This window comes from Euprymna scolopes, chromosome 23, assembly GCF_053919585.1.
Source record: "Euprymna scolopes isolate OS-2025 chromosome 23, ASM5391958v1, whole genome shotgun sequence".
NCBI classification, from domain to species: Eukaryota; Metazoa; Mollusca; class Cephalopoda; order Sepiida; family Sepiolidae; genus Euprymna; species Euprymna scolopes.
In genome coordinates, this window is record NC_136504.1 from 12253037 (window position 1) to 12272154 (window position 19118).

The window sequence follows — 19118 nt, forward strand, 5'->3', positions numbered from 1 at the left end:
ACACTTTATCAAATCTCCAATACTAACAATTACTACAATACTATCCCATTGATTACTGTACATGCAATAACCCTTATCCCCGAGTGGCCTCCGGGCCTTGATAAGTGGTGACTACAATGTAACCCCCCACTCGCCAAAAAAACCCTAAAGTATTGAGGATTCTTATTCAGCACTTTTTTCCTAGTTGTCACCCCAACACGCACTTTTCATCATAGTCCGCATTACCTTGCCTGGATTTTGTTACAACTATTTTTGCAGCTTTGATGCATTTTGTTGGGCGGACAAAGTCATAATGCCTCCTATAATTTTTCCTGTTTGTCACATCTCCATTGTAATACTCCAGCGTACAACATATACAAGGATTACTTAACTGCATTTAAGATTTCTAATTTTTTAACCTGCTGCAAATCATTGTGATCCAGGCTATGGTGCTTTCAGTTGCTATGATACATCCAGGGGTGTCTTAAATTGTTTGGATGTCTGCAGGCTGACCATCTGGTATCTTTTTCTACAGTGCAACCAGCTGAACCAAAAAAGCTTTCTAATAATTTAGCTGAAATAATCTCAGGTATAGCTTCTCCAAGTTTACACAGTCTTATCTGCAGAACTGATGTGTAAATGAGCTCATAATGCACATTGTTTCAGCAAGTACAACTTGTCTCTAATTTAGGTTCATAGGACATTGTGTGGCATCCATGGACCACCCACATCACAAGCCTCTGAACTCACTCCACATGCTAGATCTCTGGAATGAAATAAAGCAATGAATTTTATATGCCACATTCTGGAATGGATGACACCAGAGACACATACAGCAATAGGAAGCTGTTGGTTGTCACGGTTACAAAGGAGCAATAAATGAAAAAGAGCACGTTATCACCTAAATGCATTTAGCAGTGGGAGTAAAAGAGAAATCAACCATAATACCCAAATCCTTGAATTGTCATCTTGTCCAAAATAAATCAATAAAGTTTGAAATCAAATGCTATGTTACAGGAAGAACCGACTGCAAGATGGTTGCCTTTATTGACATTGAGAGACAAATCTGATAAGTTTGACCATCTCCATCCTATGGAAATTTTTGAAGCCCCTTCTGAGAGCAGTTCTGTAATCTCACTGTCTGTCTTTATGCTTATACTATTAGCACCCCCCCCCACACACACACACACGCACACACACACACACACACATCATTAATAAAACATACACAAAAATTTTCCAATTAAGAACAATTCATTTTTTTACAATCGAAAAGTTTTCTCAATATTAAATTCTTGTAAAAAAAACAAAAACAACAACAACAAAAATAACAATGATCTCAGATGATCTTAGATAAAAAGTTCCCACTCCATAGAAGATCTCATTTTTTTCTGGATACTGTGCTAATATATTTTTTATGGATACTGAGAGAGAGAGAGAGAGAGAGAGAGAGAGAGAGAGAGAGAGAGAGAGAGAGAGAGAGAGAGAAGAGTTCAATAAAAATCTGAGAATCACTATGCAACTGAATCAGAAAGCTAAATTGGAATCCCTGAAAAGTAAATTCAATAATAAGACGGATCAATCTAGCAGATTTTATAGAAAAATGCAAGGTTTTTTCAAGAATTCTCATTGTCTTCCATTCATTGAAATCTCTTAGAGAGAGAGAGAGAGAGAGAGAGAGAGAGACGGGGATACTAGATGGCAGTAAACAGAGCTACAATCACAACATCAAAGAATATCGAACTGTGTATAATAACTACACACAAAGTATTCTACCATGATATCAAATTAGGAAATTTTACAGAAGTCCTTCCTTCTTTCTTTTTTTAATATTTTTAGATTCGTCCTCACATTTCTTTGTAAAGCTTCGTCTGTTGACCGGTCAGTTTGTCATGTTTCATACTGAAAAAACATATTCAATGGTCTGTCACACTTCATACTGAAATAACATTTCTGATGGTGTGTCACACTTCATATTGAAATAACATATTCGTTGGTCTGTCACACTTCATAGTGAAATAACATATTTGATGGCCCGTCACACTTTATATTGAAATAACATTCGATGGTCTGTCACACTTTATATTGAAATAACATTCGATGGTCTGTCACACTTCATATTGAAATAACATTCTATTATCTGTCACACTTTATATTGAAATAACATTCGATGGTCTGTCACACTTTATATTGAAATAATCTATTATCTGTCACACTTCATATTGAAATAACATTCGATGGTCTGTCACACTTCATATTGAAATAACATTCTATTATCTGTCACACTTCATATTGAAATAACATTCGATGGTCTGTCACACTTCATATTGAAATAACATTCTATTATCTGTCACACTTCATATTGAAATAACATTTGATGGTCTGTCACACTTCATATTGAAATAACATATTTGATGGTCTGTCACACTTCATATTGAAATAACATTCGATGGTCTGTCACACTTCATATTGAAATAACATATTTGATGGTCTGTCACACTTCATATTGAAATAACATTCGATGGTCTGTCACACTTCATATTGATATAACATTTGATGGTCTGTCACACTTCATATTGATATAACATTCGATTAAAATAAGATATTTGATGGTCTGTCACTATTCATATTGAAATAGCATTTTCTATGATCTGTCACACTTCATATTGAAATAATATTTTTGATGGTCTGTCATGCTCCAAATTGAAATAACAATTTCTTATGGTCTGTCACAGTTCAGATTAAGATATTGAATAGACATATCATAACACTAATCTTTCTATTGAAGTCAACAGATTCCAGCATCGTAACTCGCTTCTCATCTTGAAATAATTGTGTCGATGAGTTTAAGTGAATGTGCTTGTGCTGCAAACATAAGCAGCAACAACTGTCCATAAAAATAGCGTCGTCACCATTACTATGGCATGTAGGTATCGGCAGATGTTCATGGTAATTTTAACTTGCGAGAACCGAATCTTGAAGGACTAGTTTTGCTTTTATCATAGCAGCAAACAGTAACTTAATGGTAATGATCAGTTATAGATTAATATGGCAATCTTGATAGAGTACTTAAATAAACACGCTCTCAACGGCAAAGATATATCGAGCTGCTCATGCACGTTGGAGATGATTAACAACTTATACATTGTTGGTTTATAACGGAACCTTGGTAATCAATTGGATCAAATGAAATTGCGTTGACAGGTGTCGATTACGGATAATGTTTCTATCAATTTTTGCGCATCCTAGAAGACTGCATAATATTACGGACATTTTCCACGTATAGAACAAAATTAGATCTCAAAGCTATATATAATCCGAGATTCAAATGTTTCTTATAATATACTGGTGGATAATCCCGACATTTCCCAGGAATGAAAAGAGTAGTGTACTATTGCTCAAAGTTCAAGACAAATTTATTACTGGTTCTATACTCATTTTTTTTTTTTTTTTCCAGTTTTATAATTTTTCAAGTTAGGTGTCTGGTGTGAACAATGACAATAGGTAATATTATTGTTAAAAAAATGAATGCAAAATTGATAAAACTCTTGGAGTCCTCATAAAAATTGACTCCAGAATTTCCCCTTTATTAAAAAACAAAACTAAAAAAAAATTTGTATGATCTACATATTTGTGACGAAATAAAAATATATTAAAAAAAAAACAAAAAAACAAGTAAATTAATAAAAGTTTTATTTTTATCAAGAAAATTATTTTTAAGTGATTAATAGGATTTCGTAGGCATTATAACCTACGTTTAGTAATTATTGTTGAGTTATTTTTCTTGTTTTTTTTTAGATGTTTTTTCAAATGTGAGGCAAGACAGTCACTTCTCGGATACTCATACATTTTGATTTTCTTTAAAAATAAAACTATTTCATCAATTTATGTGATTTTTAGAATATATTTTTGTTTTGCCACAGGTACATGGCATTGTAGAGATTTTTCTTTGTTTTAGTTTTGTAATATTGAGCGAATGCTAGACAAGAATAAAAAAAGTTTTATTTTATCTTGGTGTAGGGTTTATTCTCAGTTGAATCATCTAGAAATACAGGTGCCACAAGTATAACGTCAGTTCTGATGTTTGGAAATATCTTCCAGCTAAACATGGCCAACCATATTGCTAAAGCACAGGTGTAAAGATCGGCATTTCGTTGCAAAACTTTGCAAGAAGATGTTTCACAGATGAGATGAGAGAATGGGTATAAAATGCACATTTGGATTTTTTGGTCTATTTTTGTGCTTCTTGTTTTCAACTCATTCTTCATCTTTGCATGTCTTCGATGTTAACAGTTACGCAAGAGACAAAAAGAAAAAAACACGACAGATTATAGATTAAACCATCATGAATTCTGATTTTATTTGATGATAAGAAAATATCTTATTAAAAATCTAAGATTGACATTTTATAGACCAAAAAGTTCCAACTGACCGCATTCTGTCAATTTATTCAATAAAAAATAATACTTGAAAAACATGAAAAAAATAAATGTAAAAAAAAAATAAAAACATCTATGTTTCTTCGATTATTTTTGTTGATAAGGATTGATGCTTTGTATTATTTAAATAATTAAAATTGTTACATTGGATGAATTCAGAGAAGTTTAAATCTGAACAGTATAGTAAGATGTGCACAAAACATGAAACTTTGGCAGTATGACCATGTTGAAAGAATGGATGAGAGTTCTTGGATTAATACAAGTAGAACCCTAGCGGTAGCAGGGTCAGCTGACAGGGAAAGGCAAAGGAAAACATGGGAGGAAAGCAATAAGCACGGATTTGAGAGAAAGAGGGATAAATAAAGACCTGACCAAAAATTAATTTGGAAGTCAATTTCTAAAAACCAGCGAACACATGTTAAACAAACATTAACTGAAGATGGTGATGAGGATGGTGAAGATGATGGTAATGAGAAAGATGAAGATGAAGATAACTATTTGCATCTTGGTTGTTACATTCAGATTTCAGCCAATGTAATCTCCGACTTTCTTCAAGTACATCTTTTTGAACATAGGAACCTGTATGGAAATTCAAACTAAATCCTTTATGCATGTGACATCAAACGTAATGTTTAAATAATTGGTTAACAGTTCTAAGTGAATGTCTTCTGGGGGTTTAAGGTTTAATCCTTACTATAGGTGATGGTGACTAAAAATAAGTTATCAATTTTACTGACTGATGCGGAATGACAACAATCTACCCTCATGGATTAAATAAAGGGTTCAATTCGAAATTCCATCCAGATTCCTAAGTTTAACTAGAATATTCTCAAGTTTGAAAAGATACACATGAAGAAGGTCAAAGGTTACATCGACCAAAATATTTTAGATATAAGAACAGAGATGAGAATAAAGATACAAATAATGTCTCCCTCCCCTTTTCCTGGTGGGTTCTTAAAATAACAAAGTTAAAGCATAAGATAAAAATGTTATGGTGTTTTGAACAAGCAGCAGGGAAGTAATTTCACGTCAATAACCCTGCCATCTATTTTTATGCTGTTTTATTCTTGGTGGTTTTTATGTTGTTGGCGGTTTACTACAATTACTTTGAAATGAAAATAAAACCAGAAAAACAAATCTGAGATGCAATGTTGCTCCCTAAACTTTTACAATCTCATAAAGCAATGGTTGTGATATCCATATTGTTGTGGTGCCCACCTTATGAATAACAATTAACTCTTCTTCTTACTATGAAGACTAGGAGAATATGTCTTTCGACGTTATGCACACTTGGTAGTCGGACTGAAGTATAACCGCTCTTCATTTGTTGTATTTGTCTTTCTTTTCAATATATTTCATTTCCATTAAATACAGAGTGGTGGCTTTCTTTTGGACACTTACATATATTCAGTCTCAACAAAGGAAAAGCGATGCAATAAAATCAACGTGAAGTTACTTTTCAAAAGGAAAAAGAAAAAATAATGTCCTAACAATCAAGAGAGATAAAATGAACCATTCTTTCCTTAAAAATGTTAGAACAAAATCTTGTTTCAAATTCTTTCGGTACAAGTCTCACAACATCTTCCTGTGTAGAATAAAAGACATTTTGTATCAATAAATATTGGCATACACCAATCGTTAGCGTTACGTTGTTTACTTTCATCAATGAAAAAACAAAACATAGACATACACTTATATACTAGCTGTATGTAATGGACATGATGTAGTCGTTACAGGCCAGACTGTGGGCTTGGTATGTTGAGTTCAAATTTTGTTGGTGACATCACTTTCATTAAGACTACTGGTACATCTACATCCAATTATGCATTCAATAGTAGGGTAAACACAACTCTCAAGCCTTGGTTGTGCAACTAGTTAAATGGAAGGAAAACTTTGAAGCAACACCAGTTTTTCTCTGCTTATCTCAGAATTTTTCCAATTGTCTTGGACTGACTCAAGCAATGCTTGGTTCAGGAGAGATGTGGTTGAGGATTGTGCAAGGATTACTTCACTATACACTCCTTGCATAGTCACATTTACAGGGGGTATCCATTGTCTCATGAGACTGAAAGGACGCTCTATATAGCTGTATCTATCCAGTGTTACTCATGAGACTTTTTTTTATCGCAAATACTTTAGAGCTTCCCAGAATGTAAATGTCTTCTTAATCTATTATCTATATATCTATAAAAGTGAACGTGTCTGTGTGTGTGTGTCTGTCTGTCTGTGTACATTTTTCTTCGCAATAACTCTGTCAATTTTCAGTCTACAGACTTGAAATTTGATATACAGGGTACTGAGATTTAGGAAGATCTTTGTAATCTGTTTTTGGCCAGAAATTTGGCTGTTAAGGGGTCAAAGTTCAACGATTTGACCTTTGAGAACTCTACCAAACTCCTCCGCCAATTTTGAGTATAAACAATTGAAATTTTAGATATAGGTTCCTTGAACATGGATCTAACTTAATAACTTGATTTGAGCCTAAAACAATAAATGTTAAGGGGTCATAATAGGGGTCAAAGTTAAAAAAAATTGGACCTCTGCGGTCTCTACCAAATTACTCAGAGAATTTCTGGTCTAAACATTTGAAATTTTACATAAAAGGTATTCAGAGATAGGGCAAGCCTTTTAATCGGTTTGGGTCGAAAATTTGAGCTACCAATATATAAATGTATATATGTATGTTTGCATGTCTGTCTAAAACTTTCGACATAGGCAACAGATTTTCAGAAGATCAGTACCTATCATTTTGAAGCTCGACCCTTCAGATGACAAATACCAAAAAAATTGGCTGAAAACATTAATTTCTTTATCCTGAACTGGGCACTTTTCAACAGAGAGAGGTCGCTTTTTTCGCCAATATTTTTGAAAATCATCCCCTCGATTGTCTAGCCTTAATTTAAACCTACGTCACTTCCAGTTTGATGGTGGTCGTAACAGCAAAGACATCACGTTTTTTTCCCATTCTTTTCCTCCTTTGCGGTACGGGTTCGAGTCTGCCTTCCTACTAGCACTTTTTTTTTTTTTTTGCTCAACACACACCTCCAAACACCCGGGCAACGCTGGCCACCCATGCTAGTATATATAAAATAATATATATAGCGCTCCCCATGTGGGGGTACCAAATTGGTTAAAAGGAAAATTATTCCCAACTCGCAGTTAGGGAAAAATGCACTTTCGCAAATAAGTGAATTCATTCAAAACATATCGCTAAAACCAAAACAAACAACATATATATATATATATATATATATATATATATATATATATATATATAGATAGATAGATAGATATCAGAATAATAAGATAAAATAGATCACAGATTAATGAATCTTGTGGTATCAAGTCTTACAAAATATTCTTGGGAGGTAATATTTTTATATAAGACGATCCCAGCCAAATAAAATTCCTCAATATACTAGATAGAACAAATCAATTTACGGTTTTTGTAGTTAAATTTCATTCAGAAAAATATAAGTTTTCAAAAAGATTTATTATTTGAACAAAGAATACAATATTCAAAGTAATTTCCTTAATCCATGGATTTTCAACGTAGGTTCATCTCCTTAAAGGAAAGTCATTAGTAAAATATTAAATCTGGTTTGATATAATTTTGCTATTCAGCACATACATAGAAAATATTTTAAAGATTGATAAGGATTGAAACAAAGAAAGGATATAAGATTTTGGCATCCAAATGGAATATTAATCCTTGAATAGAATAATTCGGATATCAAAATCTTATATCCTTTTTTTGGTTCAAACTCTTATTTTCTTTCTCTATGTCCCTTAAAAAGATTTGCGCCTGGCCCCTAAAATGTAGAAATAGGAAAAGTATAGCTTATTTTTGAATGCAGTGAATGATGGGTACTTCTGCTAGTATATATATATATATATATATATATATATATATATATATATATATATATATATATCGTGCTTAACGATAGCAATGTTTTAGCTTTACACACACACATTATATATATATATATATATATATATATATATATATATATATAAACATAAGTTTATCTACTTGTATAGGAGAGTGTGTAAAACTAAAACATAACTGTCGTTAAGCACGGTAGAATTGAAAAAAAAAAAAAAAAAAAAAAGAATCGATTTTAATAAAATGCAATTTTCACTCACCGCAAAAACTTTGAATGGCAAGATGATCTGCAGGTTGTGTAATAGGAATGGAAATGGAAGTGAATGTCATGAAGATTGAAGATTTGGTTAAGTAAGCATAGAATTATCTGAAAAGGAGAAAAAAAGATGAAATCATTATTATTGGTATACTTGACACAATTAGGATTCTTATTAGGTAGGTACAAGTGCTAAAATCGTTACCAACACGTTGAGCTCCAGGCAAGTTAAGTTCAAACTTCTATGGGTCAATTATGTCCACTTAAATCATTTCTTTCCATAAGTAAAATAGCAATTTGCCTAGGTGTTATGTTTTGTCATTTTATATGGTAAACCATCAATCGTGTGAATGACAGTTTAAAATTATCCAACCATTTTGTTTTAAGTGGACTATGTATTGTGGAGAAAATGACCCACTCTCACTGCACTAGGTAAGTGATGACTATTCAAGGGCACAATGCATGTCACATAAGACATCTAACAGGTAGTATACCAGAATTTTACATATTCTAGAGCAGTTGCTCTGCCATTGCTTGTGAATCTAGTCTGCACTACTATTTTAACCATAATTTGAGGGAGGACAGGTAAATAGTTTTTTCAGGAGTATTAATGAAAGTGATGCAACAGCCATGGCAAAATTTTAACATTGCATATCAAGAGTTAACAGTCTGGGCTTAGAACCATCATTGCTACCTTAAATAAAATACAAATGGCTAATCTATATAATAAAATAAGGTTGATTTTTTTAGTTTAGCTTGACATAATAGGTTAATAACGTTCATATGCTAATCTGTTCTTCAATCCAATTAGTGTAAATCTCATGTGTGCTTCCAGAAATTATACATTCATTTCTTATTCATTCCATATTTATTATATTTTCTCTGGATTACTAAACTTTCACAAATAAAGATTTCACAGAGAAGATGGCTGCAATTTTTACTCACATCTTATTATCACTACCTTCTTTCCTCCCGTCACCAGATTCACTGTGTGCTAAAATTTTCATGACATAAGATAAACTTAACACCGTTTATTCCAGAATACTTAATGAAGATTTCATGTTTGCATTCCAGAAAAACAACAAAGGCTTGCTAAGAGTTTAGATATTTGCATTGGTAAGCCTTTTCTAATTATTACAATTACTTTTTTATTTTTTTTACGCAGAATCGATACTCTGATATTCATTTACTTTTTAATTAAATCAATATTTTATATTTTCCCCACACAACGTTGGGACACATTCTAACTATTCTTGGAATAAAGGAATATTAGATTGGACGTCAAATATACGAACTGTTAGTCAGTGAAAATAACAAAATATTCCACTATTCATATCTTTGAGCATTTTTCAAAATTATTTGATAAATTTTCTTACAAACTTTTCCTTTGTAAATTACCTTAGTTCAGAAGTATTTCTCCTTCCCTGACCAAGAACCGAAAAGATGAAATACATCACAACAACATTTCTTTATTAATGTAAACAAGTCATAGTTGTTTTTATAGATTGACAATGTTTATGTGACGAAACTAAGGAATAACATTGTTGTCATATTTTAAATTTGGAGAGAATTATAAAAATATTTTATTTAAAACATCAAAATATTTATAGAAATTATTTATTTCACAAAAGATTTCTGGGATATTGAAATGTGAGAGAAATAAAAGAACAAAATTATTTCAAACTTTAAAATGTTTTGAGTGTTTTCTAAAATAAACTTCTGTTGCAAAAATATAACAATTATGTTTTTAAACCAATATTTTTATTTAAACATATTTTTATTAATTTTTTTATACAAGTCACTAACATATTTGATACCATGAAACATGTCACACTAGCAGGTTATACATTTCTGAATTTTGGGGATACGGATTGGTTATTCGTATTATTTGGATTCATTGGACTACTGTTTTACTGTGTTGTGATTTTCACAATGTTTCGATTGACCTTCTTCATGTGTATCTTGTCGAACTCACAAATGTTTCTGTCGAATTTATCTACAACGACCCATGGTGTAGTGGTCAAAGTACTTGGAAAAATCAACTGTGAAAGTGATATTCTCCTGAAGGTTCAATTCTCCGTGTAGGCAACCAAAAAATACAATTGTGAATTACTCAGAACCTCTGTTCAGTCATGGGTGATGGAACAAGAGCATGTTACCCCCACCCCAATTAAGTAAATAGAGTTCTGTTCAAAATTCTGTCTAAATTCCTGAGTTCGACAAGATACACCTAAAGAAGGTTGGAGGTTACATCAACCAAAATGTTGTGAAAATAACACTCAAGATGAGGACATCTAGTGAATACAAATAACACTAGCATATTTATTCATTTAAAAAAGTGTTTTTTTTTTTAGATTTCATACATAATACTAAATTGATTTTAACCAGCAGGAGTTTTCATGCATATCAACTCTGTCTTAGATCTGAATATTAACCGATTTTGCAATTTTTCTTTCCTTTTCAGTTTATTTTGTTACATTTTAAAATAGAATTATGATTAAAAATGTAATATACTACACTTTATCTTTTATATCTTAAGGTTGCTGAAGGAAAAATCCTTCTAGACTAAGACAACATGTTGAATAATACACTATATATATATATATATATATATATATATATATATATATATATATATATATATTGAATACTTTCTTTTCTTTTTTAAGAAATCAAAATATAAATGAAAAGAAGTTAGATTGATATTCTAATATTTATTTTTTTGAAATTAAATCATTCTTTTTTTTATTCCATTCTGCGAGACAAACAAAAAATATAATTTGGTATTAAATCGTAACACTTATCTAACATACAAAGCTATCTCGTTGGATTTTCAATTTCATACTAAAATAACAATCTACATGATATATCGATATTTGATTCAAACTATTCTCCTTCTTCCACGTTTTCTTTACACAAAATTATTGACACAGATATACATTTTATTTCACTTCAACCTTTTTTTCTGAAAATACTTATTCCGGTTAAGGAAATTGTTAAAGTGTGGACATTTTTCCTTATTCATCAAAATATTAAAGAGAAGTTATTGTTTGCAATTATGCTCCCTTGATTTCTTCAAAAATAATTAGATATTAATTAAATTATAGGACTTCAAGCATGTCTATGTTTCCCTCCTCCACATTAATTATGTATCATTTGTTCTTTATTATAAAAAAAAATTCTATTTCATAAAATATCTTGATTACAAAATGAAAGTCATCCAAATTAATTTCCGTCTCTTCATAAACAAATCATTCTTTCTTTTTCTTTTACTCCTCCACAACACTGAATAGATACAGGTAATAAATAAAAGCAGTGCCAGGAAGGTGACGATCGCTAAGTGGTTAACGACACAGACTGACAACCTGGGTGTGCCAAGTTCGAATCCAGTTCGTTCCACAGAAACATTTTCACTTAGGGATGTTGACAACCTTCATGTGGTTGCTCTCATGAGTACCCAATGTGTTTCTATAGAGAATCCTAACTAGAAAGATATTGGTGAAACAAATAATTAGATTCACGTGAAATGAATGATGCCCAACAGCAACATCAATAATAATATGCTATTCATACCTTCGAAGAACCAGTGTCACAAGATGTCTAACCAATAACTGATAACCATTTCTCATGAATAGTATTTTCATCAAATTTATTTTGCCTTTTATTCAGTAATATTATATTTTTGTGTATTTATCACCTATACATAACTTTAAATAACTTTAATAAACACGCATCGAATTATTTAATTTTCTATTGATCAGATATTTATTGCAATAAAAAATAAATGTAAACTGAAACTATTTTTGGCTAGGACTGACATACTGTGTGTGTGTGTGTGTGTGTGTGTGTGTGTGTGTGTGTAACGGCACTAACAAAAATAAAAATAAATCAACATATCTTTCTGACAACTTGTCAAACACGTGACAGTTTCTTTTTCAGTTTATTTACAATTCTGTACATGTATAAAAAAAAAATTAGGTTTTAGAAAACAACCATAAAACTGAAAATACATTTGTAGATATGTGCAAAGGCATATTAATCTCTGCTTATTTATCAGTATCTCTTGAAGGAACCATAGGATTCCACAGAACCCTGGTTGGGAAAGCCTGCACCAATCCACTTTGAAATGAAAAAAGAATATGAAGAACCTTACTAACTCGTATACTAATAGTATTTGGGTCAAGGCCGATAAATCCAAAGACTTGTACAAAATCCACACTTCATTTGGTGTATCAGAATCGGCCATTAAAAATGCCGTATATGAACTTGAATAAATCAACTTACTATCTTTGTAAGCTTATAACTACTTGAAAAATGTAATTGAAACCCTAATTTTTTTTTTCAATTAAAGGAGCAAGACCAAATTAAAAAAAAATATAACAAGTTTAATAGCAAATTATGCAATATTTGTTTTTTTTAAATCGGTTTTCTTTAAAAAAGATTTAAAGAACATCAACGAAATTTTACTTAGTTCGATTATAAAAAATACATATAAATTCAAAAAAATCACTTACCTATAAAGAATTCTATTTAATGTGTACTTCCATTGTTCATTGTTAAGAATGTATCCATATTTATACTTATATTCTATGTCCTTTATAAATAAAATACTTTTTTAAAGAAGGATTTAAAAAAAACAAAAAAACACAAACTTAGATTTTTTGACTGTTCAAACAAAAGGAGAGAAATCTCTAATTTTTTTCACGATCATCTTACGGTGACTTATAAACGCCAGAATTAATATGTCTTTTGATGCATGCTGTTAACCAAAATGAGTATTTTTGGGCCTCCCTAGTTGAAAAAAAGCACATATTCACTTATAAAGTTTTTCCGTTAAACAAAAAATCCAGTCGACCGATTTTTTTTTATTTACTTCTCTTAATGAAATACATTTTGATTATTATATCTTATTTCTATTTTATTGAGCAAATATTTTTTTTTTAAATATCTAAAATAAGAAAACATTGAATGAAATAGAAAAACTTGCTGTCAGTGACCCGTATTTACTTGACGATATAAGCATAACATGAGCTTTCATTAAAAAAAATAAAAAATAAAAAATAAACATGGTTTTAAAAAAAAAGGTTTTACACTTTGGACTTTACAGGTAAATTTCAAAAAAACAAATTTTTTTTTTTCGTTTTAAATTAGAATATTTTATTTATTGATCTTTTATCTTCAATTTGTGATATATAAAACTTTGGTATGTAAATTAATTATTTAAATTTTAATAGACATTTCAAAATGGGGGGGATGAATTTAAAAAAAAAACAAAACGTTTGTCTAAAATATTATATTCAGTTTCTTGGAAAAAGCATAAAATTTCACATTGACCCTGAAAATATCGTAAAAATTGAACCAATAGAAAAATTTTGATAGATTTTTAAAGTTTAAAAATTGAAAAAAATTTCACTCGTAAAATTCAATTGATTTCATACGTAAAAAAATGGCTGGTTGAACGCGCACCGGCACTTTGTAAACACTGTTTTTTAAAAAATAAAAAATAATATTTCTATTATTTTTTAAACAACTTTAATAGTTTATTTTGGAAGTGTATTCCACACAGAAAATAAACAATCCACTTTAAAAAGAGAAATTATGAGTTTTTTATATTTTATTCGCAGTTTTCTGTTAGGGGTGTCAAAAATTCCCTGAAAATTCTGATACACCTAGCACCTCACTGTATCCCCCCATCTCTATCCAAAGGTGCGTCTAAACACTCAGTTTACAGAAAATAAATAAATAAATAAATAAATAAATACCGTCTGATGAGAGTGAATAGAAAAGAATGATTTGTAAGCCAATGATTTGGCAATGGACTAAGAAATTTAATCAGTAGAGATAGAAAGAAATGAAAACATGAGTTGCTTCTAAAATGAAAACAAGAATTTTAATCGTTGTATAATACTGATGAATTCTAAAGCAGAAACATGTTTTGTGTTGCTTGCCAGCAAAAAAACGTCCTCTCATGACGAGTTCGCTTCTACGCATGCGTCATACAACGTCGGAACCTGATTTAGTTTAAATATTTGAAAAAAAAAAAAAGCGACAATTTCGTCGACGTCGTCTTAGCTCAGTTGCTAAGAGCACGACCTCATTATCTAAAGGTTTTGGGTTCGAATCGTGGTGTGAGATGTCTTTCTTTTTTTTTCTTTTTTTTTTTTTCGATTTTTTAAATTTTAATATTGAAGCCGGGTTATTTAAGCCATTTTTCACGTGTTTTTTTTTTTTTTTTTTTTGGGGGGGTATTTTTCAGATTTTTTAACATTCGTTTTTCTGTTTCACGTTTTCTTTTTATGTTTTTTTGTTAACTTCGCTTATTCTTATGTTTTCATTAACACCACCCAACCCTGCCCGACCACACACACTGAAAAACACCCGGGCAACGCCAGGTACCCCCCGCTAGTATATATATAAAACCATCAGACAAAAATCGCAAATAGCTAAACATTTTAACTAAACAGAAAACACGTTAAAGTCCAGTGCATTTTATTAGATGCCAAATATCCGCACATGCACACAAAACTAATCAAATCCAAATAGATATTAGAACTACATACACAAATCTTGTCTGGACTCCAAAGTAGGGTTTTATAATATAAATGCATTTTTTTATATGCCGAGAAAGATTTTATTTAAACTATGAATAAATCGCTCAACTTTCTACACTTGTGACTCTTTAAGATAAATACTCAAACCAACTTATCAGCAAAATCCTACCTCTTTATTGTAGAGATCTCACATGCCAGAAAACTTTGTACTTAAATAGTTTTTTTTTTCCTTGAACTGTTTGCCTTTGGAATTCTCTCCCTGCTTCCGACTGTACAAACAGAAGAAATTCAAATGTAATATGAACAAACAACTCGCTACACAACTTCCCGTTTAGCATGTTCCTAATTCACAAGTGCCCCTTATGTCTTAGTGACAATGTGCTTTTGTTTGTGGTGAATACAAGTAAAAAAAAAAAAAAAAAAAAAATGAAAAACATCTGTACGTCCCATAGAAGCAAGAAATACTAAGAAGTTGACGACGTCATATTAAACATGGTGTTGTCTAATATGCTGTGCTGGGGCATCCAAACAGTCTTAGTCTTAAAGTAAATCACTTGTACTTAATGCTAATAAAAAAAAAAAAATGATAAACTTGCGTACATTGAAATATATACATTAATAATCAAAAGAAAATTTCTTAGCAATTCAAAGGCAAAATTCCACATAAAGCAGTTGGATATGTGAAGCAAATGTCAGCAAAGGACAATTATTATAAGTGTTGAAGTAAAAAAAAAAAACAAAAAACAAAAACAAAACAACAACAACAAAAACAAACCACGGTAATAAAAAAAAATTAAGAAAAGGACTTTTAATCTAATCTGATGTTCAATTCTATCACAAAATACATTTTTTGAAAAAAGACAGAGGACTGTCTGAAATATAAGAAATTTATATCAACATGGATGCTTTTTTTTGCATTTTTCAAATATGAAAAAAAAAAAATTAATTTTTAGCCAATAAACTCACGCATTATGTATATCTGATAGGCTTACTTGCCTTGATATGGCTCTTAGATAATTTGAATTTACCTCTTTTTAGTCTGTAAACTGCATGATTTGTTGAATACAAGTTGGTTATCTTCACTTTGTTTTCATCCTATGTTTCAATTTTATAGTTGGTGTTCAATCCCTGAGCTGATGAAGAGGACTTTATTTCAATAAAAATTTGTATCGTCTCAGAAACGATTGTACACAGATTAGTTGTTAAATTCTTGAACCCTACATAAAAAATTATTACATAAATCATATTACTTCATACCTATATATATATATATATATATATATATATATATATATATATATATATATATATAGATGCATATTAATCCAGGTTGAGAATGTATTCGTGGGGTAAAATCTAAAGCGTATCCACTGAGTTTTTATAATAGTGCTCAATAATAAATAGAGCTATTTATATAAATATGTACAGGCTTTGCTACACTGGCATGGCAATGTTTCGATCTGTAGTTATTAATAACTAAGAGCTCATCAGGCGAAAAGTCAGTCTTTACATTTTTTTTTTTTTTTTAGGTGTTCATATTGAAAAGCCGAACACCTAAATGAAAAGAATATGATATTATATATTTTTGATGTTTAGAAGGCTGTGGCAATGTAATAATATAAGGTTATGGGTATAGAATGAATTGCAAAAATGTCCAGATGAGAAACGAGATGCTGATAAGCATAAAGAAATATGGTCAACGATCGACACACACACACACACACACACACACACACACACACACACACACACACACACACACACACACGGATCGGATATAGATTTACTGTGAAAGGAAGATTAACCTTGATATATCAGAAAAAATTGGACATTGTCTTGATAGAAGTAAACAAAAAAAAATAAGTTGAAAATAAAAATAAAATTACATTACAGTCTTGTCTCGCCCAGACATTTTTTCGATTCGCCCAGCACCCATAAAGCATTGAATCTATAATTTTTCCAGGGAACGTTAGTCTCACTAGTATAAGTAAATAATAGATTTCAAATGAAATGATAGCTTAAATCCCGAATATTTTGCATAGATTAATTCTATCGCTTTTGAACAGTGTCGCAGATTGTTACCAGCTACACAAGGTGTTGTGTAATCATGTCTGAAATTTAAAACAAATTAAGATTGGATAAATATTTACAGAAAATGTTGAAAACAATATCAGCTGTTTCTATTAACTATCAAGAAAGAAAAAAATTGAAGAAGTTCTTGTCAAAATTGAAAACAAAATATTTCTTAACAATGGCGGCACGGATAAGGCGAGCGGGATAACTAAAATAACAAGAACGAATTTCTTCTTAAAACGCATCTATTCAGTCTGCATGTTTAATGCTATTTCAAATTTAAACATGACAAGCCAAATAAATTTTTTTTTTGGGAAATAAGTATGACAGACACACACACACACACACACACACACACACACACACACACACACGGATCGGATATAGATTTACTGTGAAAGGAAGATTAACCTTGATATATCAGAAAAAATTGGACATTGTCTTGATAGAAGTAAACAAAAAAAAATAAGTTGAAAATAAAAATAAAATTACATTACAGTCTTGTCTCGCCCAGACATTTTTTCGATTCGCCCAGCACCCATAAAGCATTGAATCTATAATTTTTCCAGGGAACGTTAGTCTCACTAGTATAAGTAAATAATAGATTTCAAATGAAATGATAGCTTAAATCCCGAATATTTTGCATAGATTAATTCTATCGCTTTTGAACAGTGTCGCAGATTGTTACCAGCTACACAAGGTGTTGTGTAATCATGTCTGAAATTTAAAACAAATTAAGATTGGATAAATATTTACAGAAAATGTTGAAAACAATATCAGCTGTTTCTATTAACTATCAAGAAAGAAAAAAATTGAAGAAGTTCTTGTCAAAATTGAAAACAAAATATTTCTTAACAATGGCGGCACGGATAAGGCGAGCGGGATAACTAAAATAACAAGAACGAATTTCTTCTTAAAACGCATCTATTCAGTCTGCATGTTTAATGCTATTTCAAATTTAAACATGACAAGCCAAATAAATTTTTTTTTTGGGAAATAAGTATGACAGACTGACAAAACTACCATTCATGACTGAAGTGCGACAGACTGACAAAACTTCTATTCATAACTGGAGTATAACAGACGGACAAAACTGCTACTGAAACCCCGGAGACTGTCAGACAAAGCCTTTCATTGCAAGGATGCATAAAAATCTAAAAAGAAAAAGAAAATTTTCCGATGTTTTCTGACAAAAAAGTGCAAGTCAACAAGAGTTGGCAAAAAGAAATCTTTTCCTATAGAATTATGACTGCATGCGGCAAATAAGTGCGAGAATATGCAAAGCAACAATACACTTGATGGCCACGTCTCAAGACTATTTACAAGTGATGCACGCGTATAGAATGACCACTTTTCCCATTAGCATGCAGACCAATGGATGGGGTTTTCATGCCTACTTTTTACTCGTCTTCATCTTCAAAGACGTAATCAAGTAGGAGGAGGGTGGCGAGCGAGAAGCATGTTAGCTTTCAAATGCTTGCGATGAGTGCACGTTGCTATTCTGAGGCATCCATCACTCGAGAAGGATAAACATGTGACTTCAGACATGGCAATGAATAGGAAATAAACATTCTGCAGCCAACGATTCACTAGCATCGAGATTCAATATGGCTACATTGTTGAAGAAGCATTCATTTTTTTTCTGGAGATAGAAATCGCTCGTGAGAAAACTGTTGTATGGTTATAGGTGAAAATATTTCAGAACATACATTGTGTTCATGGGTTCTCAATGCGTTGTTAGATGGTGCACACCTAGGATTGCATATCACCAAGTATTTAACATTTAAAAGTAATGAGATAAAATCAAATAAAAAAGAAGAAGATTTTATTTCATTTCTCCATTAAAAATCAATTTTGCAGCCGATTTCATGTGACATGTGTCTTGTACTGTTTTTGCGTGGTTTCTTCAATGGTTGCTTGAATTCATAATA

The 19118-nt window shown here is 31.1% G+C and overlaps 1 protein-coding gene across 7 annotated transcripts in view; it reads right to left on the minus strand.

Moving 5' to 3' along the window:
* LOC145245758 (uncharacterized) overlaps positions 1-19118 on the minus strand; it is a 315536-nt gene that overhangs the window by 152922 nt on the left and 143496 nt on the right. For all 7 annotated transcript variants that reach the window (XM_080107360.1, XM_080107362.1, XM_080107361.1 and 4 more), the window contains one exon: positions 8568-8674. The gene's annotated coding sequence lies outside the window, so the exon portion shown is untranslated. The remainder of the gene's footprint in view (positions 1-8567; positions 8675-19118) is intronic.